A 26,115-nucleotide genomic window follows, 5' to 3' on the forward strand; every position below is an offset into this window, starting at 1 on the left:
AAACGCGTTTATTTCGGGCTGAAAAACACGTTTTGAAAACTGTGCTGTTCCTGCCCTATAAGTTACATGGTGGTGACCAAAGTTGCCAAAACGTCTTTATTTCTGCTGAAAAACACGTTTTGACAATTTCTGAGCACTGGGGTTAAGGGCTGACTCAATGTGCTCTTCTGTGCCAGGCAGTTACACTGCGAATCTAAGGGCTGAGAAAAAGCGTTTATTTCGGGCTGAAAAACACGTTTTGAAAACTGTGTTGTTCCTACCCTATAGGTTACATGGAGGTTACCAAAGTTGCCAAAACATGTTTATTTCTGCTGAAAAACACATTTTGACAATTTCTGTACACTGGGGTTAAGGGCTGACTCAATGTGCTCTTCTGAGCCAGGCAGTTACACAGCGATTCTAAGGGCTGACAAAACGCGTTTATTTCGGGCTGAAAAACACGTTTTGAAAACTGTGTTGTTCCTGCCCTAAAAGTTACATGGTGGTGACCACAGTTGCCAAAACGTGTTTATTTCTGCTGAAAAACACGATTTGACAATTTCTGAGCACTGGGGTTAAGGGCTGACTCAGTGTGCTCTTCTGAGCCAGGCAGTTACACAGCGATTCTAAGGGCTGACAAAACGCGTTTATTTCGGGCTGAAAAACACGTTTTGAAAACTGTGCTGTTCCTGCCCTATAAGTTACATGGAGGTTACCAAAGTTGCCAAAACATGTTTATTTCTGCTGAAAAACACATTTTGACAATTTCTGTACACTGGGGTTAAGGGCTGACTCAATGTGCTCTTCTGAGCCAGGCAGTTACACAGCGATTCTAAGGGCTGACAAAACGCGTTTATTTCGGGCTGAAAAACACGTTTTGAAAACTGTGTTGTTCCTGCCCTAAAAGTTACATGGTGGTGACCAAAGTTGCCAAAACGTGTTTATTTCTGCTGAAAAACACGATTTGACAATTTCTGAGCACTGGGGTTAAGGGCTGACTCAATGTGCTCTTCTGAGCCAGGCAGTTACACTGCGAATCTAAGGGCTGAGAAAAAGCGTTTATTTCGGGCTGAAAAACACGTTTTGAAAACTGTGCTGTTCCTGCCCTATAAGTTACATGGTGGTGACCAAAGTTGCCAAAACGTCTTTATTTCTGCTGAAAAACACGTTTTGACAATTTCTGAGCACTGGGGTTAAGGGCTGACTCAATGTGCTCTTCTGAGCCAAGCAGTTACACTGCGAATCTAAGGGCTGAGAAAAAGCGTTTATTTCGGGCTGAAAAACACGTTTTGAAAACTGTGTTGTTCCTGCCCTATAAGTTACACGGGGGTTACCAAAGTTGCCAAAACATGTTTATTTCTGCTGAAAAACACGTTTTGACAATTTCTGTACACTGGGGTTAAGGGCTGACTCAATGTGCTCTTCTGAGCCAGGCAGTTACACAGCGATTCTAAGGGCTGACAAAACGCGTTTATTTCGGGCTGAAAAACACGTTTTGAAAACTGTGCTGTTCCTGCCCTATAAGTTACATGGTGGTGACCAAAGTTGCCAAAACGTCTTTATTTCTGCTGAAAAACACGTTTTGACAATTTCTGAGCACTGGGGTTAAGGGCTGACTCAATGTGCTCTTCTGTGCCAGGCAGTTACACTGCGAATCTAAGGGCTGAGAAAAAGCGTTTATTTCGGGCTGAAAAACACGTTTTGAAAACTGTGTTGTTCCTACCCTATAGGTTACATGGAGGTTACCAAAGTTGCCAAAACATGTTTATTTCTGCTGAAAAACACATTTTGACAATTTCTGTACACTGGGGTTAAGGGCTGACTCAATGTGCTCTTCTGAGCCAGGCAGTTACACAGCGATTCTAAGGGCTGACAAAACGCGTTTATTTCGGGCTGAAAAACACGTTTTGAAAACTGTGTTGTTCCTGCCCTATAAGTTACATGGTGGTGACCAAAGTTGCCAAAACGATCTTATTTCTGCTGAAAAACACGTTTTGACAATTTCTGAGCACTGGGGTTAAGGGCTGACTCAATGTGCTCTTCTGAGCCAGGCAGTTACACTGCGAATCTAAGGGCTGAGAAAAAGCGTTTATTTCGGGCTGAAAAACACGTTTTGAAAACTGTGTTGTTCCTACCCTATAAGTTACATGGGGGTTACCAAAGTTGCCAAAACATGTTTATTTCTGCTGAAAAACACGTTTTGACAATTTCTGTACACTGGGGTTAAGGGCTGACTCAATGTGCTCTTCTGAGCCAGGCAGTTACACAGCGATTCTAAGGGCTGACAAAACGCGTTTATTTCGGGCTGAAAAACACGTTTTGAAAACTGTGCTGTTCCTGCCCTATAAGTTACATGGTGGTGACCAAAGTTGCCAAAACGTCTTTATTTCTGCTGAAAAACACGTTTTGACAATTTCTGAGCACTGGGGTTAAGGGCTGACTCAATGTGCTCTTCTGTGCCAGGCAGTTACACTGCGAATCTAAGGGCTGAGAAAAAGCGTTTATTTCGGGCTGAAAAACACGTTTTGAAAACTGTGTTGTTCCTACCCTATAAGTTACATGGGGGTTACCAAAGTTGCCAAAACATGTTTATTTCTGCTGAAAAACACATTTTGACAATTTCTGTACACTGGGGTTAAGGGCTGACTCAATGTGCTCTTCTGAGCCAGGCAGTTACACAGCGATTCTAAGGGCTGACAAAACGCGTTTATTTCGGGCTGAAAAACACGTTTTGAAAACTGTGTTGTTCCTGCCCTAAAAGTTACATGGTGGTGACCAAAGTTGCCAAAACGTGTTTATTTCTGCTGAAAAACACGATTTGACAATTTCTGAGCACTGGGGTTAAGGGCTGACTCAATGTGCTCTTCTGAGCCAGGCAGTTACACTGCGAATCTAAGGGCTGAGAAAAAGCGTTTATTTCGGGCTGAAAAACACGTTTTGAAAACTGTGCTGTTCCTGCCCTATAAGTTACATGGTGGTGACCAAAGTTGCCAAAACGTCTTTATTTCTGCTGAAAAACACGTTTTGACAATTTCTGAGCACTGGGGTTAAGGGCTGACTCAATGTGCTCTTCTGAGCCAGGCAGTTACACTGCGAATCTAAGGGCTGAGAAAAAGCGTTTATTTCGGGCTGAAAAACACGTTTTGAAAACTGTGTTGTTCCTGCCCTATAAGTTACACGGGGGTTACCAAAGTTGCCAAAACATGTTTATTTCTGCTGAAAAACACGTTTTGACAATTTCTGTACACTGGGGTTAAGGGCTGACTCAATGTGCTCTTCTGAGCCAGGCAGTTACACAGCGATTCTAAGGGCTGACAAAACGCGTTTATTTCGGGCTGAAAAACACGTTTTGAAAACTGTGCTGTTCCTGCCCTATAAGTTACATGGTGGTGACCAAAGTTGCCAAAACGTCTTTATTTCTGCTGAAAAACACGTTTTGACAATTTCTGAGCACTGGGGTTAAGGGCTGACTCAATGTGCTCTTCTGTGCCAGGCAGTTACACTGCGAATCTAAGGGCTGAGAAAAAGCGTTTATTTCGGGCTGAAAAACACGTTTTGAAAACTGTGTTGTTCCTACCCTATAAGTTACATGGAGGTTACCAAAGTTGCCAAAACATGTTTATTTCTGCTGAAAAACACATTTTGACAATTTCTGTACACTGGGGTTAAGGGCTGACTGAATGTGCTCTTCTGAGCCAGGCAGTTACACAGCGATTCTAAGGGCTGAGAAAAAGCGTTTATTTCGGGCTGAAAAACACGTTTTGAAAACTGTGTTGTTCCTACCCTATAAGTTACATGGGGGTTACCAAAGTTGCCAAAACATGTTTATTTCTGCTGAAAAACACATTTTGACAATTTCTGTACACTGGGGTTAAGGGCTGACTCAATGTGCTCTTCTGAGCCAGGCAGTTACACAGCGATTCTAAGGGCTGACAAAACGCGTTTATTTCGGGCTGAAAAACACGTTTTGAAAACTGTGTTGTTCCTGCCCTAAAAGTTACATGGTGGTGACCAAAGTTGCCAAAACGTGTTTATTTCTGCTGAAAAACACGATTTGACAATTTCTGAGCACTGGGGTTAAGGGCTGACTCAATGTGCTCTTCTGAGCCAGGCAGTTACACTGCGAATCTAAGGGCTGAGAAAAAGCGTTTATTTCGGGCTGAAAAACACGTTTTGAAAACTGTGCTGTTCCTGCCCTATAAGTTACATGGTGGTGACCAAAGTTGCCAAAACGTCTTTATTTCTGCTGAAAAACACGTTTTGACAATTTCTGAGCACTGGGGTTAAGGGCTGACTCAATGTGCTCTTCTGAGCCAGGCAGTTACACTGCGAATCTAAGGGCTGAGAAAAAGCGTTTATTTCGGGCTGAAAAACACGTTTTGAAAACTGTGTTGTTCCTGCCCTATAAGTTACACGGGGGTTACCAAAGTTGCCAAAACATGTTTATTTCTGCTGAAAAACACGTTTTGACAATTTCTGTACACTGGGGTTAAGGGCTGACTCAATGTGCTCTTCTGAGCCAGGCAGTTACACAGCGATTCTAAGGGCTGACAAAACGCGTTTATTTCGGGCTGAAAAACACGTTTTGAAAACTGTGCTGTTCCTGCCCTATAAGTTACATGGTGGTGACCAAAGTTGCCAAAACGTCTTTATTTCTGCTGAAAAACACGTTTTGACAATTTCTGAGCACTGGGGTTAAGGGCTGACTCAATGTGCTCTTCTGTGCCAGGCAGTTACACTGCGAATCTAAGGGCTGAGAAAAAGCGTTTATTTCGGGCTGAAAAACACGTTTTGAAAAATGTGTTGTTCCTACCCTATAAGTTACATGGAGGTTACCAAAGTTGCCAAAACATGTTTATTTCTGCTGAAAAACACATTTTGACAATTTCTGTACACTGGGGTTAAGGGCTGACTCAATGTGCTCTTCTGAGCCAGGCAGTTACACAGCGATTCTAAGGGCTGACAAAACGCGTTTATTTCGGGCTGAAAAACACGTTTTGAAAACTGTGTTGTTCCTGCCCTAAAAGTTACATGGTGGTGACCAAAGTTGCCAAAACGTGTTTATTTCTGCTGAAAAACACGATTTGACAATTTCTGAGCACTGGGGTTAAGGGCTGACTCAGTGTGCTCTTCTGAGCCAGGCAGTTACACAGCGATTCTAAGGGCTGACAAAACGCGTTTATTTCGGGCTGAAAAACACGTTTTGAAAACTGTGCTGTTCCTGCCCTATAAGTTACATGGAGGTTACCAAAGTTGACAAAACATGTTTATTTCTGCTGAAAAACACATTTTGACAATTTCTGTACACTGGGGTTAAGGGCTGACTCAATGTGCTCTTCTGAGCCAGGCAGTTACACAGCGATTCTAAGGGCTGACAAAACGCGTTTATTTCGGGCTGAAAAACACGTTTTGAAAACTGTGTTGTTCCTGCCCTAAAAGTTACATGGTGGTGACCAAAGTTGCCAAAACGTGTTTATTTCTGCTGAAAAACACGATTTGACAATTTCTGAGCACTGGGGTTAAGGGCTGACTCAATGTGCTCTTCTGAGCCAGGCAGTTACACTGCGAATCTAAGGGCTGAGAAAAAGCGTTTATTTCGGGCTGAAAAACACGTTTTGAAAACTGTGCTGTTCCTGCCCTATAAGTTACATGGTGGTGACCAAAGTTGCCAAAACATGTTTATTTCTGCTGAAAAACACGTTTTGACAATTTCTGAGCACTGGGGTTAAGGGCTGACTCAATGTGCTCTTCTGAGCCAGGCAGTTACACAGCGATTCTAAGGGCTGACAAAACGCGTTTATTTCGGGCTGAAAAACACGTTTTGAAAACTGTGTTGTTCCTGCCCTATAAGTTACATGGTGGTGACCAAAGTTGCCAAAACATGTTTATTTCTGCTGAAAAACACGTTTTGACAATTTCTGAGCACTGGGGTTAAGGGCTGACTCAGTGTGCTCTTCTGAGCCAGGCAGTTACACTGCGAATCTAAGGGCTGAGAAAAAGCGTTTATTTCGGGCTGAAAAACACGTTTTGAAAACTGTGTTGTTCCTACCCTATAAGTTACATGGGGGTTACCAAAGTTGCCAAAACATGTTTATTTCTGCTGAAAAACACGTTTTGACAATTTCTGTACACTGGGGTTAAGGGCTGACTCAATGTGCTCTTCTGAGCCAGGCAGTTACACTGCGATTCTAAGGGCTGACAAAACGCGTTTATTTCGGGCTGAAAAACACGTTTTGAAAACTGTGCTGTTCCTGCCCTATAAGTTACATGGTGGTGACCAAAGTTGCCAAAACGATCTTATTTCTGCTGAAAAACACGTTTTGACAATTTCTGAGCACTGGGGTTAAGGGCTGACTCAATGTGCTCTTCTGAGCCAGGCAGTTACACTGCGAATCTAAGGGCTGAGAAAAAGCGTTTATTTCGGGCTGAAAAACACGTTTTGAAAACTGTGTTGTTCCTACCCTATAAGTTACATGGGGGTTACCAAAGTTGCCAAAACATGTTTATTTCTGCTGAAAAACACGTTTTGACAATTTCTGTACACTGGGGTTAAGGGCTGACTCAATGTGCTCTTCTGAGCCAGGCAGTTACACAGCGATTCTAAGGGCTGACAAAACGCGTTTATTTCGGGCTGAAAAACACGTTTTGAAAACTGTGCTGTTCCTGCCCTATAAGTTACATGGTGGTGACCAAAGTTGCCAAAACGTCTTTATTTCTGCTGAAAAACACGTTTTGACAATTTCTGAGCACTGGGGTTAAGGGCTGACTCAATCTGCTCTTCTGAGCCAGGCAGTTACACTGCGAATCTAAGGGCTGAGAAAAAGCGTTTATTTCGGGCTGAAAAACACGTTTTGAAAACTGTGTTGTTCCTACCCTATAAGTTACATGGGGGTTACCAAAGTTGCCAAAACATGTTTATTTCAGCTGAAAAACACGTTTTGACAATTTCTGTACACTGGGGTTAAGGGCTGACTCAATGTGCTCTTCTGAGCCAGGCAGTTACACAGCGATTCTAAGGGCTGACAAAACGCGTTTATTTCGGGCCGAAAAACACGTTTTGAAAACTGTGTTGTTCCTGCCCTATAAGTTACATGGGGGTTACCAAAGTTGCCAAAACATGTTTATTTCTGCTGAAAAACACGTTTTGACAATTTCTGTACACTGGGGTTAAGGGCTGACTCAATGTGCTCTTCTGAGCCAGGCAGTTACACTGCGATTCTAAGGGCTGACAAAACGCGTTTATTTCGGGCTGAAAAACACGTTTTGAAAACTGTGCTGTTCCTGCCCTATAAGTTACATGGTGGTGACCAAAGTTGCCAAAACGTCTTTATTTCTGCTGAAAAACACGTTTTGACAATTTCTGAGCACTGGGGTTAAGGGCTGACTCAATGTGCTCTTCTGAGCCAGGCAGTTACACTGCGAATCTAAGGGCTGAGAAAAAGCGTTTATTTCGGGCTGAAAAACACGTTTTGAAAACTGTGCTGTTCCTGCCCTATAAGTTACATGGTGGTGACCAAAGTTGCCAAAACATGTTTATTTCTGCTGAAAAACACGTTTTGACAATTTCTGAGCACTGGGGTTAAGGGCTGACTCAGTGTGCTCTTCTGAGCCAGGCAGTTACACTGCGAATCTAAGGGCTGAGAAAAAGCGTTTATTTCGGGCTGAAAAACACGTTTTGAAAACTGTGTTGTTCCTACCCTATAAGTTACATGGGGGTTACCAAAGTTGCCAAAACATGTTTATTTCTGCTGAAAAACACGTTTTGACAATTTCTGTAAACTGGGGTTAAGGGCTGATTCAATGTGCTCTTCTGAGCCAGGCAGTTACACTGCGATTCTAAGGGCTGACAAAACGCGTTTATTTCGGGCTGAAAAACACGTTTTGAAAACTGTGCTGTTCCTGCCCTATAAGTTACATGGTGGAGACCAAAGTTGCCAAAACGTCTTTATTTCTGCTGAAAAACACGTTTTGACAATTTCTGAGCACTGGGGTTAAGGGCTGACTCAATGTGCTCTTCTGAGCCAGGCAGTTACACTGCGAATCTAAGGGCTGAGAAAAAGCGTTTATTTCGGGCTGAAAAACACGTTTTGAAAACTGTGCTGTTCCTGCCCTGTAAGTTACATGGTGGTGACCAAAGTTGCCAAAACGTCTTTATTTCTGCTGAAAAACACGTTTTGACAATTTCTGAGCACTGGGGTTAAGGGCTGACTCAATGTGCTCTTCTGAGCCAGGCAGTTACACTGCGAATCTAAGGGCTGAGAAAAAGCGTTTATTTCGGGCTGAAAAACACGTTTTGAAAACTGTGTTGTTCCTACCCTATAAGTTACATGGGGGTTACCAAAGTTGCCAAAACATGTTTATTTCTGCTGAAAAACACGTTTTGACAATTTCTGTACACTGGGGTTAAGGGCTGACTCAATGTGCTCTTCTGAGCCAGGCAGTTACACTGCGATTCTAAGGGCTGACAAAACGCGTTTATTTCGGGCTGAAAAACACGTTTTGAAAACTGTGCTGTTCCTGCCCTATAAGTTACATGGTGGTGACCAAAGTTGCCAAAACATGTTTATTTCTGCTGAAAAACACGTTTTGACAATTTCTGAGCACTGGGGTTAAGGGCTGACTCAGTGTGCTCTTCTGAGCCAGACAGTTACACTGCGAATCTAAGGGCTGAGAAAAAGCGTTTATTTCGGGCTGAAAAACATGTTTTGAAAACTGTGTTGTTCCTACCCTATAAGTTACATGGGGGTTACCAAAGTTGCCAAAACACGTTTATTTCTGCTGAAAAACACGTTTTGACAATTTCTGTACACTGGGGTTAAGGGCTGACTCAATGTGCTCTTCTGAGCCAGGCAGTTACACTGCGATTCTAAGGGCTGACAAAACGCGTTTATTTCGGGCTGAAAAACACGTTTTGAAAACTGTGCTGTTCCTGCCCTATAAGTTACATGGTGGTGACCAAAGTTGCCAAAACGTCTTTATTTCTGCTGAAAAACACGTTTTGACAATTTCTGAGCACTGGGGTTAAGGGCTGACTCAATGTGCTCTTCTGAGCCAGGCAGTTACACTGCGAATCTAAGGGCTGAGAAAAAGCGTTTATTTCGGGCTGAAAAACACGTTTTGAAAACTGTGTTGTTCCTACCCTATAAGTTACATGGGGGTTACCAAAGTTGCCAAAACATGTTTATTTCTGCTGAAAAACACGTTTTGACAATTTCTGTACACTGGGGTTAAGGGCTGACTCAATGTGCTCTTCTGAGCCAGGCAGTTACACAGCGATTCTAAGGGCTGACAAAACGCGTTTATTTCGGGCCGAAAAACACGTTTTGAAAACTGTGTTGTTCCTGCCCTATAAGTTACATGGGGGTTACCAAAGTTGCCAAAACATGTTTATTTCTGCTGAAAAACACGTTTTGACAATTTCTGTACACTGGGGTTAAGGGCTGACTCAATGTGCTCTTCTGAGCCAGGCAGTTACACTGCGATTCTAAGGGCTGACAAAACGCGTTTATTTCGGGCTGAAAAACACGTTTTGAAAACTGTGCTGTTCCTGCCCTATAAGTTACATGGTGGTGACCAAAGTTGCCAAAACGTCTTTATTTCTGCTGAAAAACACGTTTTGACAATTTCTGAGCACTGGGGTTAAGGGCTGACTCAATGTGCTCTTCTGAGCCAGGCAGTTACACTGCGAATCTAAGGGCTGAGAAAAAGCGTTTATTTCGGGCTGAAAAACACGTTTTGAAAACTGTGCTGTTCCTGCCCTATAAGTTACATGGTGGTGACCAAAGTTGCCAAAACATGTTTATTTCTGCTGAAAAACACGTTTTGACAATTTCTGAGCACTGGGGTTAAGGGCTGACTCAGTGTGCTCTTCTGAGCCAGGCAGTTACACTGCGAATCTAAGGGCTGAGAAAAAGCGTTTATTTCGGGCTGAAAAACACGTTTTGAAAACTGTGTTGTTCCTACCCTATAAGTTACATGGGGGTTACCAAAGTTGCCAAAACATGTTTATTTCTGCTGAAAAACACGTTTTGACAATTTCTGTACACTGGGGTTAAGGGCTGACTCAATGTGCTCTTCTGAGCCAGGCAGTTACACTGCGATTCTAAAGGCTGACAAAACGCGTTTATTTCGGGCTGAAAAACACGTTTTGAAAACTGTGCTGTTCCTGCCCTATAAGTTACATGGTGGTGACCAAAGTTGCCAAAACGTCTTTATTTCTGCTGAAAAACACGTTTTGACAATTTCTGCACACTGGGGTTAAGGGCTGACTCAATGTGCTCTTCTGAGCCAGGCAGTTACACAGCGATTCTAAGGGCTGACAAAACGCGTTTATTTCGGGCTGAAAAACACGTTTTGAAAACTGTGTTGTTCCTGCCCTAAAAGTTACATGGTGGTTACCAAAGTTGCCAAAACGTGTTTATTTCTGCTGAAAAACACGATTTGACAATTTCTGCACACTGGGGTTAAGGGCTGACTCAATGTGCTCTTCTGAGCCAGGCAGTTACACAGCGATTCTAAGGGCTGACAAAACGCGTTTATTTTGGGCTGAAAAACACGTTTTGAAAACTGTGCTGTTCCTGCCCTATAAGTTACATGGTGGTGACCAAAGTTGCCAAAACGTCTTTATTTCTGCTGAAAAACACGTTTTGACAATTTCTGAGCACTGGGGTTAAGGGCTGACTCAATGTGCTCTTCTGAGCCAGGCAGTTACACAGCGATTCTAAGGGCTGACAAAACGCGTTTATTTCGGGCTGAAAAACACGTTTTGAAAACTGTGTTGTTCCTGCCCTATAAGTTACATGGTGGTGACCAAAGTTGCCAAAACGTGTTTATTTCTGCTGAAAAACACGTTTTGACAATTTCTGAGCACTGGGGTTAAGGGCTGACTCAGTGTGCTCTTCTGAGCCAGGCAGTTACACAGCGATTCTAAGGGCTGACAAAACGCGTTTATTCGGGCTGAAAAACACGTTTTGAAAACTGTGTTGTTCCTGCCCTATAAGTTACATGGTGGTGACCAAAGTTACCAAAACGTGTTTATTTCTGCTGAAAAACACGTTTTGACAATTTCTGAGCACTGGGGTTAAGGGCTGACTCAGTGTGCTCTTCTGAGCCAGGCAGTTACACTGCGAATCTAAGGGCTGAGAAAAAGCGTTTATTTCGGGCTGAAAAACACGTTTTGAAAACTGTGCTGTTCCTGCCCTATAAGTTACATGGTGGTGACCAAAGTTGCCAAAACATGTTTATTTCTGCTGAAAAACACGTTTTGACAATTTCTGAGCACTGGGGTTAAGGGCTGACTCAATGTGCTCTTCTGAGCCAAGCAGTTACACTGCGAATCTAAGGGCTGAGAAAAAGCGTTTATTTCGGGCTGAAAAACACGTTTTGAAAACTGTGTTGTTCCTGCCCTATAAGTTACACGGGGGTTACCAAAGTTGCCAAAACATGTTTATTTCTGCTGAAAAACACGTTTTGACAATTTCTGTACACTGGGGTTAAGGGCTGACTCAATGTGCTCTTCTGAGCCAGGCAGTTACACAGCGATTCTAAGGGCTGACAAAACGCGTTTATTTCGGGCTGAAAAACACGTTTTGAAAACTGTGCTGTTCCTGCCCTATAAGTTACATGGTGGTGACCAAAGTTGCCAAAACGTCTTTATTTCTGCTGAAAAACACGTTTTGACAATTTCTGAGCACTGGGGTTAAGGGCTGACTCAATGTGCTCTTCTGTGCCAGGCAGTTACACTGCGAATCTAAGGGCTGAGAAAAAGCGTTTATTTCGGGCTGAAAAACACGTTTTGAAAACTGTGTTGTTCCTACCCTATAGGTTACATGGAGGTTACCAAAGTTGCCAAAACATGTTTATTTCTGCTGAAAAACACATTTTGACAATTTCTGTACACTGGGGTTAAGGGCTGACTCAATGTGCTCTTCTGAGCCAGGCAGTTACACAGCGATTCTAAGGGCTGACAAAACGCGTTTATTTCGGGCTGAAAAACACGTTTTGAAAACTGTGTTGTTCCTGCCCTAAAAGTTACATGGTGGTGACCAAAGTTGCCAAAACGTGTTTATTTCTGCTGAAAAACACGATTTGACAATTTCTGAGCACTGGGGTTAAGGGCTGACTCAATGTGCTCTTCTGAGCCAGGCAGTTACACTGCGAATCTAAGGGCTGAGAAAAAGCGTTTATTTCGGGCTGAAAAACACGTTTTGAAAACTGTGCTGTTCCTGCCCTATAAGTTACATGGTGGTGACCAAAGTTGCCAAAACGTCTTTATTTCTGCTGAAAAACACGTTTTGACAATTTCTGAGCACTGGGGTTAAGGGCTGACTCAATGTGCTCTTCTGAGCCAAGCAGTTACACTGCGAATCTAAGGGCTGAGAAAAAGCGTTTATTTCGGGCTGAAAAACACGTTTTGAAAACTGTGTTGTTCCTGCCCTATAAGTTACACGGGGGTTACCAAAGTTGCCAAAACATGTTTATTTCTGCTGAAAAACACGTTTTGACAATTTCTGTACACTGGGGTTAAGGGCTGACTCAATGTGCTCTTCTGAGCCAGGCAGTTACACAGCGATTCTAAGGGCTGACAAAACGCGTTTATTTCGGGCTGAAAAACACGTTTTGAAAACTGTGCTGTTCCTGCCCTATAAGTTACATGGTGGTGACCAAAGTTGCCAAAACGTCTTTATTTCTGCTGAAAAACACGTTTTGACAATTTCTGAGCACTGGGGTTAAGGGCTGACTCAATGTGCTCTTCTGTGCCAGGCAGTTACACTGCGAATCTAAGGGCTGAGAAAAAGCGTTTATTTCGGGCTGAAAAACACGTTTTGAAAACTGTGTTGTTCCTACCCTATAGGTTACATGGAGGTTACCAAAGTTGCCAAAACATGTTTATTTCTGCTGAAAAACACATTTTGACAATTTCTGTACACTGGGGTTAAGGGCTGACTCAATGTGCTCTTCTGAGCCAGGCAGTTACACAGCGATTCTAAGGGCTGACAAAACGCGTTTATTTCGGGCTGAAAAACACGTTTTGAAAACTGTGTTGTTCCTGCCCTATAAGTTACATGGTGGTGACCAAAGTTGCCAAAACGATCTTATTTCTGCTGAAAAACACGTTTTGACAATTTCTGAGCACTGGGGTTAAGGGCTGACTCAATGTGCTCTTCTGAGCCAGGCAGTTACACTGCGAATCTAAGGGCTGAGAAAAAGCGTTTATTTCGGGCTGAAAAACACGTTTTGAAAACTGTGTTGTTCCTACCCTATAAGTTACATGGGGGTTACCAAAGTTGCCAAAACATGTTTATTTCTGCTGAAAAACACGTTTTGACAATTTCTGTACACTGGGGTTAAGGGCTGACTCAATGTGCTCTTCTGAGCCAGGCAGTTACACAGCGATTCTAAGGGCTGACAAAACGCGTTTATTTCGGGCTGAAAAACACGTTTTGAAAACTGTGCTGTTCCTGCCCTATAAGTTACATGGTGGTGACCAAAGTTGCCAAAACGTCTTTATTTCTGCTGAAAAACACGTTTTGACAATTTCTGAGCACTGGGGTTAAGGGCTGACTCAATGTGCTCTTCTGTGCCAGGCAGTTACACTGCGAATCTAAGGGCTGAGAAAAAGCGTTTATTTCGGGCTGAAAAACACGTTTTGAAAACTGTGTTGTTCCTACCCTATAAGTTACATGGGGGTTACCAAAGTTGCCAAAACATGTTTATTTCTGCTGAAAAACACATTTTGACAATTTCTGTACACTGGGGTTAAGGGCTGACTCAATGTGCTCTTCTGAGCCAGGCAGTTACACAGCGATTCTAAGGGCTGACAAAACGCGTTTATTTCGGGCTGAAAAACACGTTTTGAAAACTGTGTTGTTCCTGCCCTAAAAGTTACATGGTGGTGACCAAAGTTGCCAAAACGTGTTTATTTCTGCTGAAAAACACGATTTGACAATTTCTGAGCACTGGGGTTAAGGGCTGACTCAATGTGCTCTTCTGAGCCAGGCAGTTACACTGCGAATCTAAGGGCTGAGAAAAAGCGTTTATTTCGGGCTGAAAAACACGTTTTGAAAACTGTGCTGTTCCTGCCCTATAAGTTACATGGTGGTGACCAAAGTTGCCAAAACGTCTTTATTTCTGCTGAAAAACACGTTTTGACAATTTCTGAGCACTGGGGTTAAGGGCTGACTCAATGTGCTCTTCTGAGCCAGGCAGTTACACTGCGAATCTAAGGGCTGAGAAAAAGCGTTTATTTCGGGCTGAAAAACACGTTTTGAAAACTGTGTTGTTCCTGCCCTATAAGTTACACGGGGGTTACCAAAGTTGCCAAAACATGTTTATTTCTGCTGAAAAACACGTTTTGACAATTTCTGTACACTGGGGTTAAGGGCTGACTCAATGTGCTCTTCTGAGCCAGGCAGTTACACAGCGATTCTAAGGGCTGACAAAACGCGTTTATTTCGGGCTGAAAAACACGTTTTGAAAACTGTGCTGTTCCTGCCCTATAAGTTACATGGTGGTGACCAAAGTTGCCAAAACGTCTTTATTTCTGCTGAAAAACACGTTTTGACAATTTCTGAGCACTGGGGTTAAGGGCTGACTCAATGTGCTCTTCTGTGCCAGGCAGTTACACTGCGAATCTAAGGGCTGAGAAAAAGCGTTTATTTCGGGCTGAAAAACACGTTTTGAAAACTGTGCTGTTCCTGCCCTATAAGTTACATGGTGGTGACCAAAGTTGCCAAAACGATCTTATTTCTGCTGAAAAACACGTTTTGACAATTTCTGAGCACTGGGGTTAAGGGCTGACTCAATGTGCTCTTCTGAGCCAGGCAGTTACACTGCGAATCTAAGGGCTGAGAAAAAGCGTTTATTTCGGGCTGAAAAACACGTTTTGAAAACTGTGCTGTTCCTGCCCTATAAGTTACATGGTGGTGACCAAAGTTGCCAAAACATGTTTATTTCTGCTGAAAAACACGTTTTGACAATTTCTGAGCACTGGGGTTAAGGGCTGACTCAGTGTGCTCTTCTGAGCCAGGCAGTTACACTGCGAATCTAAGGGCTGAGAAAAAGCGTTTATTTCGGGCTGAAAAACACGTTTTGAAAACTGTGTTGTTCCTACCCTATAAGTTACATGGGGGTTACCAAAGTTGCCAAAACATGTTTATTTCTGCTGAAAAACACGTTTTGACAATTTCTGTACACTGGGGTTAAGGGCTGACTCAATGTGCTCTTCTGAGCCAGGCAGTTACACTGCGATTCTAAGGGCTGACAAAACGCGTTTATTTCGGGCTGAAAAACACGTTTTGAAAACTGTGCTGTTCCTGCCCTATAAGTTACATGGTGGTGACCAAAGTTGCCAAAACGTCTTTATTTCTGCTGAAAAACACGTTTTGACATTTCTGAGCACTGGGGTTAAGGGCTGACTCAATGTGCTCTTCTGAGCCAGGCAGTTACACTGCGAATCTAAGGGCTGAGAAAAAGCGTTTATTTCGGGCTGAAAAACACGTTTTGAAAACTGTGTTGTTCCTGCCCTATAAGTTACACGGGGGTTACCAAAGTTGCCAAAACATGTTCATTTCTGCTGAAAAACACGTTTTGACAATTTCTGTACACTGGGGTTAAGGGCTGACTCAGTGTGCTCTTCTGAGCCAGGCAGTTACACAGCGATTCTAAGGGCTGACAAAACGCGTTTATTTCGGGCTGAAAAACACGTTTTGAAAACTGTGCTGTTCCTGCCCTATAAGTTACATGGTGGTGACCAAAGTTGCCAAAACGTCTTTATTTCTGCTGAAAAACACGTTTTGACAATTTCTGAGCACTGGGGTTAAGGGCTGACTCAATGTGCTCTTCTGTGCCAGGCAGTTACACTGCGAATCTAAGGGCTGAGAAAAAGCGTTTATTTCGGGCTGAAAAACACGTTTTGAAAACTGTGTTGTTCCTACCCTATAAGTTACATGGAGGTTACCAAAGTTGCCAAAACATGTTTATTTCTGCTGAAAAACACATTTTGACAATTTCTGTACACTGGGGTTAAGGGCTGACTCAATGTGCTCTTCTGAGCCAGGCAGTTACACAGCGATTCTAAGGGCTGACAAAACGCGTTTATTTCGGGCTGAAAAACACGTTTTGAAAACTGTGTTGTTCCTGCCCTAAAAGTTACATGGTGGTGACCAAAGTTGCCAAAACGTGTTTATTTCTGCTGAAAAACACGATTTGACAATTTCTGAGCACTGGGGTTAAGGGCTGACTCAGTGTGCTCTTCTGAGCCAGGCAGTTACACAGCGATTCTAAGGGCTGACAAAACGCGTTTATTTCGGGCTGAAAAACACGTTTTGAAAACTGTGCTGTTCCTGCCCTATAAGTTACATGGAGGTTACCAAAGTTGCCAAAACATGTTTATTTCTGCTGAAAAACACATTTTGACAATTTCTGTACACTGGGGTTAAGGGCTGACTCAATGTGCTCTTCTGAGCCAGGCAGTTACACAGCGATTCTAAGGGCTGACAAAACGCGTTTATTTCGGGCTGAAAAACACGTTTTGAAAACTGTGTTGTTCCTGCCCTAAAAGTTACATGGTGGTGACCAAAGTTGCCAAAACGTGTTTATTTCTGCTGAAAAACACGATTTGACAATTTCTGAGCACTGGGGTTAAGGGCTGACTCAATGTGCTCTTCTGAGCCAGGCAGTTACACTGCGAATCTAAGGGCTGAGAAAAAGCGTTTATTTCGGGCTGAAAAACACGTTTTGAAAACTGTGCTGTTCCTGCCCTATAAGTTACATGGTGGTGACCAAAGTTGCCAAAACATGTTTATTTCTGCTGAAAAACACGTTTTGACAATTTCTGAGCACTGGGGTTAAGGGCTGACTCAATGTGCTCTTCTGAGCCAGGCAGTTACACAGCGATTCTAAGGGCTGACAAAACGCGTTTATTTCGGGCTGAAAAACACGTTTTGAAAACTGTGTTGTTCCTGCCCTATAAGTTACATGGTGGTGACCAAAGTTGCCAAAACATGTTTATTTCTGCTGAAAAACACGTTTTGACAATTTCTGAGCACTGGGGTTAAGGGCTGACTCAGTGTGCTCTTCTGAGCCAGGCAGTTACACTGCGAATCTAAGGGCTGAGAAAAAGCGTTTATTTCGGGCTGAAAAACACGTTTTGAAAACTGTGTTGTTCCTACCCTATAAGTTACATGGGGGTTACCAAAGTTGCCAAAACATGTTTATTTCTGCTGAAAAACACGTTTTGACAATTTCTGTACACTGGGGTTAAGGGCTGACTCAATGTGCTCTTCTGAGCCAGGCAGTTACACTGCGATTCTAAGGGCTGACGAAACGCGTTTATTTCGGGCTGAAAAACACGTTTTGAAAACTGTGCTGTTCCTGCCCTATAAGTTACATGGTGGTGACCAAAGTTGCCAAAACGTCTTTATTTCTGCTGAAAAACACGTTTTGACATTTCTGAGCACTGGGGTTAAGGGCTGACTCAATGTGCTCTTCTGAGCCAGGCAGTTACACTGCGAATCTAAGGGCTGAGAAAAAGCGTTTATTTCGGGCTGAAAAACACGTTTTGAAAACTGTGTTGTTCCTGCCCTATAAGTTACACGGGGGTTACCAAAGTTGCCAAAACATGTTCATTTCTGCTGAAAAACACGTTTTGACAATTTCTGTACACTGGGGTTAAGGGCTGACTCAATGTGCTCTTCTGAGCCAGGCAGTTACACAGCGATTCTAAGGGCTGACAAAACGCGTTTATTTCGGGCTGAAAAACACGTTTTGAAAACTGTGCTGTTCCTGCCCTATAAGTTACATGGTGGTGACCAAAGTTGCCAAAACGTCTTTATTTCTGCTGAAAAACACGTTTTGACAATTTCTGAGCACTGGGGTTAAGGGCTGACTCAATGTGCTCTTCTGTGCCAGGCAGTTACACTGCGAATCTAAGGGCTGAGAAAAAGCGTTTATTTCGGGCTGAAAAACACGTTTTGAAAACTGTGTTGTTCCTACCCTATAAGTTACATGGAGGTTACCAAAGTTGCCAAAACATGTTTATTTCTGCTGAAAAACACATTTTGACAATTTCTGTACACTGGGGTTAAGGGCTGACTCAATGTGCTCTTCTGAGCCAGGCAGTTACACAGCGATTCTAAGGGCTGACAAAACGCGTTTATTTCGGGCTGAAAAACACGTTTTGAAAACTGTGTTGTTCCTGCCCTAAAAGTTACATGGTGGTGACCAAAGTTGCCAAAACGTGTTTATTTCTGCTGAAAAACACGATTTGACAATTTCTGAGCACTGGGGTTAAGGGCTGACTCAGTGTGCTCTTCTGAGCCAGGCAGTTACACAGCGATTCTAAGGGCTGACAAAACGCGTTTATTTCGGGCTGAAAAACACGTTTTGAAAACTGTGCTGTTCCTGCCCTATAAGTTACATGGAGGTTACCAAAGTTGCCAAAACATGTTTATTTCTGCTGAAAAACACATTTTGACAATTTCTGTACACTGGGGTTAAGGGCTGACTCAATGTGCTCTTCTGAGCCAGGCAGTTACACAGCGATTCTAAGGGCTGACAAAACGCGTTTATTTCGGGCTGAAAAACACGTTTTGAAAACTGTGTTGTTCCTGCCCTAAAAGTTACATGGTGGTGACCAAAGTTGCCAAAACGTGTTTATTTCTGCTGAAAAACACGATTTGACAATTTCTGAGCACTGGGGTTAAGGGCTGACTCAATGTGCTCTTCTGAGCCAGGCAGTTACACTGCGAATCTAAGGGCTGAGAAAAAGCGTTTATTTCGGGCTGAAAAACACGTTTTGAAAACTGTGCTGTTCCTGCCCTATAAGTTACATGGTGGTGACCAAAGTTGCCAAAACATGTTTATTTCTGCTGAAAAACACGTTTTGACAATTTCTGAGCACTGGGGTTAAGGGCTGACTCAATGTGCTCTTCTGAGCCAGGCAGTTACACAGCGATTCTAAGGGCTGACAAAACGCGTTTATTTCGGGCTGAAAAACACGTTTTGAAAACTGTGTTGTTCCTGCCCTATAAGTTACATGGTGGTGACCAAAGTTGCCAAAACATGTTTATTTCTGCTGAAAAACACGTTTTGACAATTTCTGAGCACTGGGGTTAAGGGCTGACTCAGTGTGCTCTTCTGAGCCAGGCAGTTACACTGCGAATCTAAGGGCTGAGAAAAAGCGTTTATTTCGGGCTGAAAAACACGTTTTGAAAACTGTGTTGTTCCTACCCTATAAGTTACATGGGGGTTACCAAAGTTGCCAAAACATGTTTATTTCTGCTGAAAAACACGTTTTGACAATTTCTGTACACTGGGGTTAAGGGCTGACTCAATGTGCTCTTCTGAGCCAGGCAGTTACACTGCGATTCTAAGGGCTGACGAAACGCGTTTATTTCGGGCTGAAAAACACGTTTTGAAAACTGTGCTGTTCCTGCCCTATAAGTTACATGGTGGTGACCAAAGTTGCCAAAACGATCTTATTTCTGCTGAAAAACACGTTTTGACAATTTCTGAGCACTGGGGTTAAGGGCTGACTCAATGTGCTCTTCTGAGCCAGGCAGTTACACTGCGAATCTAAGGGCTGAGAAAAAGCGTTTATTTCGGGCTGAAAAACACGTTTTGAAAACTGTGTTGTTCCTACCCTATAAGTTACATGGGGGTTACCAAAGTTGCCAAAACATGTTTATTTCTGCTGAAAAACACGTTTTGACAATTTCTGTACACTGGGGTTAAGGGCTGACTCAATGTGCTCTTCTGAGCCAGGCAGTTACACAGCGATTCTAAGGGCTGACAAAACGCGTTTATTTCGGGCTGAAAAACACGTTTTGAAAACTGTGTTGTTCCTGCCCTAAAAGTTACATGGTGGTGACCAAAGTTGCCAAAACGTGTTTATTTCTGCTGAAAAACACGATTTGACAATTTCTGAGCACTGGGGTTAAGGGCTGACTCAATGTGCTCTTCTGAGCCAGGCAGTTACACTGCGAATCTAAGGGCTGAGAAAAAGCGTTTATTTCGGGCTGAAAAACACGTTTTGAAAACTGTGCTGTTCCTGCCCTATAAGTTACATGGTGGTGACCAAAGTTGCCAAAACGTCTTTATTTCTGCTGAAAAACACGTTTTGACAATTTCTGAGCACTGGGGTTAAGGGCTGACTCAATGTGCTCTTCTGAGCCAAGCAGTTACACTGCGAATCTAAGGGCTGAGAAAAAGCGTTTATTTCGGGCTGAAAAACACGTTTTGAAAACTGTGTTGTTCCTGCCCTATAAGTTACACGGGGGTTACCAAAGTTGCCAAAACATGTTTATTTCTGCTGAAAAACACGTTTTGACAATTTCTGTACACTGGGGTTAAGGGCTGACTCAATGTGCTCTTCTGAGCCAGGCAGTTACACAGCGATTCTAAGGGCTGACAAAACGCGTTTATTTCGGGCTGAAAAACACGTTTTGAAAACTGTGCTGTTCCTGCCCTATAAGTTACATGGTGGTGACCAAAGTTGCCAAAACGTCTTTATTTCTGCTGAAAAACACGTTTTGACAATTTCTGAGCACTGGGGTTAAGGGCTGACTCAATGTGCTCTTCTGTGCCAGGCAGTTACACTGCGAATCTAAGGGCTGAGAAAAAGCGTTTATTTCGGGCTGAAAAACACGTTTTGAAAACTGTGTTGTTCCTACCCTATAGGTTACATGGAGGTTACCAAAGTTGCCAAAACATGTTTATTTCTGCTGAAAAACACATTTTGACAATTTCTGTACACTGGGGTTAAGGGCTGACTCAATGTGCTCTTCTGAGCCAGGCAGTTACACAGCGATTCTAAGGGCTGACAAAACGCGTTTATTTCGGGCTGAAAAACACGTTTTGAAAACTGTGCTGTTCCTGCCCTATAAGTTACATGGAGGTTACCAAAGTTGCCAAAACATGTTTATTTCTGCTGAAAAACACATTTTGACAATTTCTGTACACTGGGGTTAAGGGCTGACTCAATGTGCTCTTCTGAGCCAGGCAGTTACACAGCGATTCTAAGGGCTGACAAAACGCGTTTATTTCGGGCTGAAAAACACGTTTTGAAAACTGTGTTGTTCCTGCCCTAAAAGTTACATGGTGGTGACCAAAGTTGCCAAAACGTGTTTATTTCTGCTGAAAAACACGATTTGACAATTTCTGAGCACTGGGGTTAAGGGCTGACTCAATGTGCTCTTCTGAGCCAGGCAGTTACACTGCGAATCTAAGGGCTGAGAAAAAGCGTTTATTTCGGGCTGAAAAACACGTTTTGAAAACTGTGCTGTTCCTGCCCTATAAGTTACATGGTGGTGACCAAAGTTGCCAAAACGTCTTTATTTCTGCTGAAAAACACGTTTTGACAATTTCTGAGCACTGGGGTTAAGGGCTGACTCAATGTGCTCTTCTGAGCCAAGCAGTTACACTGCGAATCTAAGGGCTGAGAAAAAGCGTTTATTTCGGGCTGAAAAACACGTTTTGAAAACTGTGTTGTTCCTGCCCTATAAGTTACACGGGGGTTACCAAAGTTGCCAAAACATGTTTATTTCTGCTGAAAAACACGTTTTGACAATTTCTGTACACTGGGGTTAAGGGCTGACTCAATGTGCTCTTCTGAGCCAGGCAGTTACACAGCGATTCTAAGGGCTGACAAAACGCGTTTATTTCGGGCTGAAAAACACGTTTTGAAAACTGTGCTGTTCCTGCCCTATAAGTTACATGGTGGTGACCAAAGTTGCCAAAACGTCTTTATTTCTGCTGAAAAACACGTTTTGACAATTTCTGAGCACTGGGGTTAAGGGCTGACTCAATGTGCTCTTCTGTGCCAGGCAGTTACACTGCGAATCTAAGGGCTGAGAAAAAGCGTTTATTTCGGGCTGAAAAACACGTTTTGAAAACTGTGTTGTTCCTACCCTATAGGTTACATGGAGGTTACCAAAGTTGCCAAAACATGTTTATTTCTGCTGAAAAACACATTTTGACAATTTCTGTACACTGGGGTTAAGGGCTGACTCAATGTGCTCTTCTGAGCCAGGCAGTTACACAGCGATTCTAAGGGCTGACAAAACGCGTTTATTTCGGGCTGAAAAACACGTTTTGAAAACTGTGTTGTTCCTGCCCTATAAGTTACATGGTGGTGACCAAAGTTGCCAAAACGATCTTATTTCTGCTGAAAAACACGTTTTGACAATTTCTGAGCACTGGGGTTAAGGGCTGACTCAATGTGCTCTTCTGAGCCAGGCAGTTACACTGCGAATCTAAGGGCTGAGAAAAAGCGTTTATTTCGGGCTGAAAAACACGTTTTGAAAACTGTGTTGTTCCTACCCTATAAGTTACATGGGGGTTACCAAAGTTGCCAAAACATGTTTATTTCTGCTGAAAAACACGTTTTGACAATTTCTGTACACTGGGGTTAAGGGCTGACTCAATGTGCTCTTCTGAGCCAGGCAGTTACACAGCGATTCTAAGGGCTGACAAAACGCGTTTATTTCGGGCTGAAAAACACGTTTTGAAAACTGTGCTGTTCCTGCCCTATAAGTTACATGGTGGTGACCAAAGTTGCCAAAACGTCTTTATTTCTGCTGAAAAACACGTTTTGACAATTTCTGAGCACTGGGGTTAAGGGCTGACTCAATGTGCTCTTCTGTGCCAGGCAGTTACACTGCGAATCTAAGGGCTGAGAAAAAGCGTTTATTTCGGGCTGAAAAACACGTTTTGAAAACTGTGTTGTTCCTACCCTATAAGTTACATGGGGGTTACCAAAGTTGCCAAAACATGTTTATTTCTGCTGAAAAACACATTTTGACAATTTCTGTACACTGGGGTTAAGGGCTGACTCAATGTGCTCTTCTGAGCCAGGCAGTTACACAGCGATTCTAAGGGCTGACAAAACGCGTTTATTTCGGGCTGAAAAACACGTTTTGAAAACTGTGTTGTTCCTGCCCTAAAAGTTACATGGTGGTGACCAAAGTTGCCAAAACGTGTTTATTTCTGCTGAAAAACACGATTTGACAATTTCTGAGCACTGGGGTTAAGGGCTGACTCAATGTGCTCTTCTGAGCCAGGCAGTTACACTGCGAATCTAAGGGCTGAGAAAAAGCGTTTATTTCGGGCTGAAAAACACGTTTTGAAAACTGTGCTGTTCCTGCCCTATAAGTTACATGGTGGTGACCAAAGTTGCCAAAACGTCTTTATTTCTGCTGAAAAACACGTTTTGACAATTTCTGAGCACTGGGGTTAAGGGCTGACTCAATGTGCTCTTCTGAGCCAGGCAGTTACACTGCGAATCTAAGGGCTGAGAAAAAGCGTTTATTTCGGGCTGAAAAACACGTTTTGAAAACTGTGTTGTTCCTGCCCTATAAGTTACACGGGGGTTACCAAAGTTGCCAAAACATGTTTATTTCTGCTGAAAAACACGTTTTGACAATTTCTGTACACTGGGGTTAAGGGCTGACTCAATGTGCTCTTCTGAGCCAGGCAGTTACACAGCAATTCTAAAGGCTGACAAAACGCGTTTATTTCGGGCTGAAAAACACGTTTTGAAAACTGTGTTGTTCCTGCCCTATAAGTTACATGGTGGTGACCAAAGTTGCCAAAACGTCTTTATTTCTGCTGAAAAACACGTTTTGACAATTTCTGAGCACTGGGGTTAAGGGCTGACTCAATCTGCTCTTCTGAGCCAGGCAGTTACACTGCGAATCTAAGGGCTGAGAAAAAGCGTTTATTTCGGGCTGAAAAACACGTTTTGAAAACTGTGTTGTTCCTACCCTATAAGTTACATGGGGGTTACCAAAGTTGCCAAAACATGTTTATTTCAGCTGAAAAACACGTTTTGACAATTTCTGTACACTGGGGTTAAGGGCTGACTCAATGTGCTCTTCTGAGCCAGGCAGTTACACAGCGATTCTAAGGGCTGACAAAACGCGTTTATTTCGGGCCGAAAAACACGTTTTGAAAACTGTGTTGTTCCTGCCCTATAAGTTACATGGGGGTTACCAAAGTTGCCAAAACATGTTTATTTCTGCTGAAAAACACGTTTTGACAATTTCTGTACACTGGGGTTAAGGGCTGACTCAATGTGCTCTTCTGAGCCAGGCAGTTACACTGCGATTCTAAGGGCTGACAAAACGCGTTTATTTCGGGCTGAAAAACACGTTTTGAAAACTGTGCTGTTCCTGCCCTATAAGTTACATGGTGGTGACCAAAGTTGCCAAAACGTCTTTATTTCTGCTGAAAAACACGTTTTGACAATTTCTGAGCACTGGGGTTAAGGGCTGACTCAATGTGCTCTTCTGAGCCAGGCAGTTACACTGCGAATCTAAGGGCTGAGAAAAAGCGTTTATTTCGGGCTGAAAAACACGTTTTGAAAACTGTGCTGTTCCTGCCCTATAAGTTACATGGTGGTGACCAAAGTTGCCAAAACATGTTTATTTCTGCTGAAAAACACGTTTTGACAATTTCTGAGCACTGGGGTTAAGGGCTGACTCAGTGTGCTCTTCTGAGCCAGGCAGTTACACTGCGAATCTAAGGGCTGAGAAAAAGCGTTTATTTCGGGCTGAAAAACACGTTTTGAAAACTGTGTTGTTCCTACCCTATAAGTTACATGGGGGTTACCAAAGTTGCCAAAACATGTTTATTTCTGCTGAAAAACACGTTTTGACAATTTCTGTACACTGGGGTTAAGGGCTGACTCAATGTGCTCTTCTGAGCCAGGCAGTTACACTGCGATTCTAAGGGCTGACAAAACGCGTTTATTTCGGGCTGAAAAACACGTTTTGAAAACTGTGCTGTTCCTGCCCTATAAGTTACATGGTGGAGACCAAAGTTGCCAAAACGTCTTTATTTCTGCTGAAAAACACGTTTTGACAATTTCTGAGCACTGGGGTTAAGGGCTGACTCAATGTGCTCTTCTGAGCCAGGCAGTTACACTGCGAATCTAAGGGCTGAGAAAAAGCGTTTATTTCGGGCTGAAAAACACGTTTTGAAAACTGTGCTGTTCCTGCCCTGTAAGTTACATGGTGGTGACCAAAGTTGCCAAAACGTCTTTATTTCTGCTGAAAAACACGTTTTGACAATTTCTGAGCACTGGGGTTAAGGGCTGACTCAATGTGCTCTTCTGAGCCAGGCAGTTACACTGCGAATCTAAGGGCTGAGAAAAAGCGTTTATTTCGGGCTGAAAAACACGTTTTGAAAACTGTGTTGTTCCTACCCTATAAGTTACATGGGGGTTACCAAAGTTGCCAAAACATGTTTATTTCTGCTGAAAAACACGTTTTGACAATTTCTGTACACTGGGGTTAAGGGCTGACTCAATGTGCTCTTCTGAGCCAGGCAGTTACACTGCGATTCTAAGGGCTGACAAAACGCGTTTATTTCGGGCTGAAAAACACGTTTTGAAAACTGTGCTGTTCCTGCCCTATAAGTTACATGGTGGTGACCAAAGTTGCCAAAACATGTTTATTTCTGCTGAAAAACACGTTTTGACAATTTCTGAGCACTGGGGTTAAGGGCTGACTCAGTGTGCTCTTCTGAGCCAGACAGTTACACTGCGAATCTAAGGGCTGAGAAAAAGCGTTTATTTCGGGCTGAAAAACATGTTTTGAAAACTGTGTTGTTCCTACCCTATAAGTTACATGGGGGTTACCAAAGTTGCCAAAACACGTTTATTTCTGCTGAAAAACACGTTTTGACAATTTCTGTACACTGGGGTTAAGGGCTGACTCAATGTGCTCTTCTGAGCCAGGCAGTTACACTGCGATTCTAAGGGCTGACAAAACGCGTTTATTTCGGGCTGAAAAACACGTTTTGAAAACTGTGCTGTTCCTGCCCTATAAGTTACATGGTGGTGACCAAAGTTGCCAAAACGTCTTTATTTCTGCTGAAAAACACGTTTTGACAATTTCTGAGCACTGGGGTTAAGGGCTGACTCAATGTGCTCTTCTGAGCCAGGCAGTTACACTGCGAATCTAAGGGCTGAGAAAAAGCGTTTATTTCGGGCTGAAAAACACGTTTTGAAAACTGTGTTGTTCCTACCCTATAAGTTACATGGGGGTTACCAAAGTTGCCAAAACATGTTTATTTCTGCTGAAAAACACGTTTTGACAATTTCTGTACACTGGGGTTAAGGGCTGACTCAATGTG

Source organism: Atractosteus spatula, chromosome 8, assembly GCF_055471065.1.
Source record: "Atractosteus spatula isolate fAtrSpa1 chromosome 8, fAtrSpa1.hap1, whole genome shotgun sequence".
Taxonomy (NCBI): Eukaryota; Metazoa; Chordata; class Actinopteri; order Semionotiformes; family Lepisosteidae; genus Atractosteus; species Atractosteus spatula.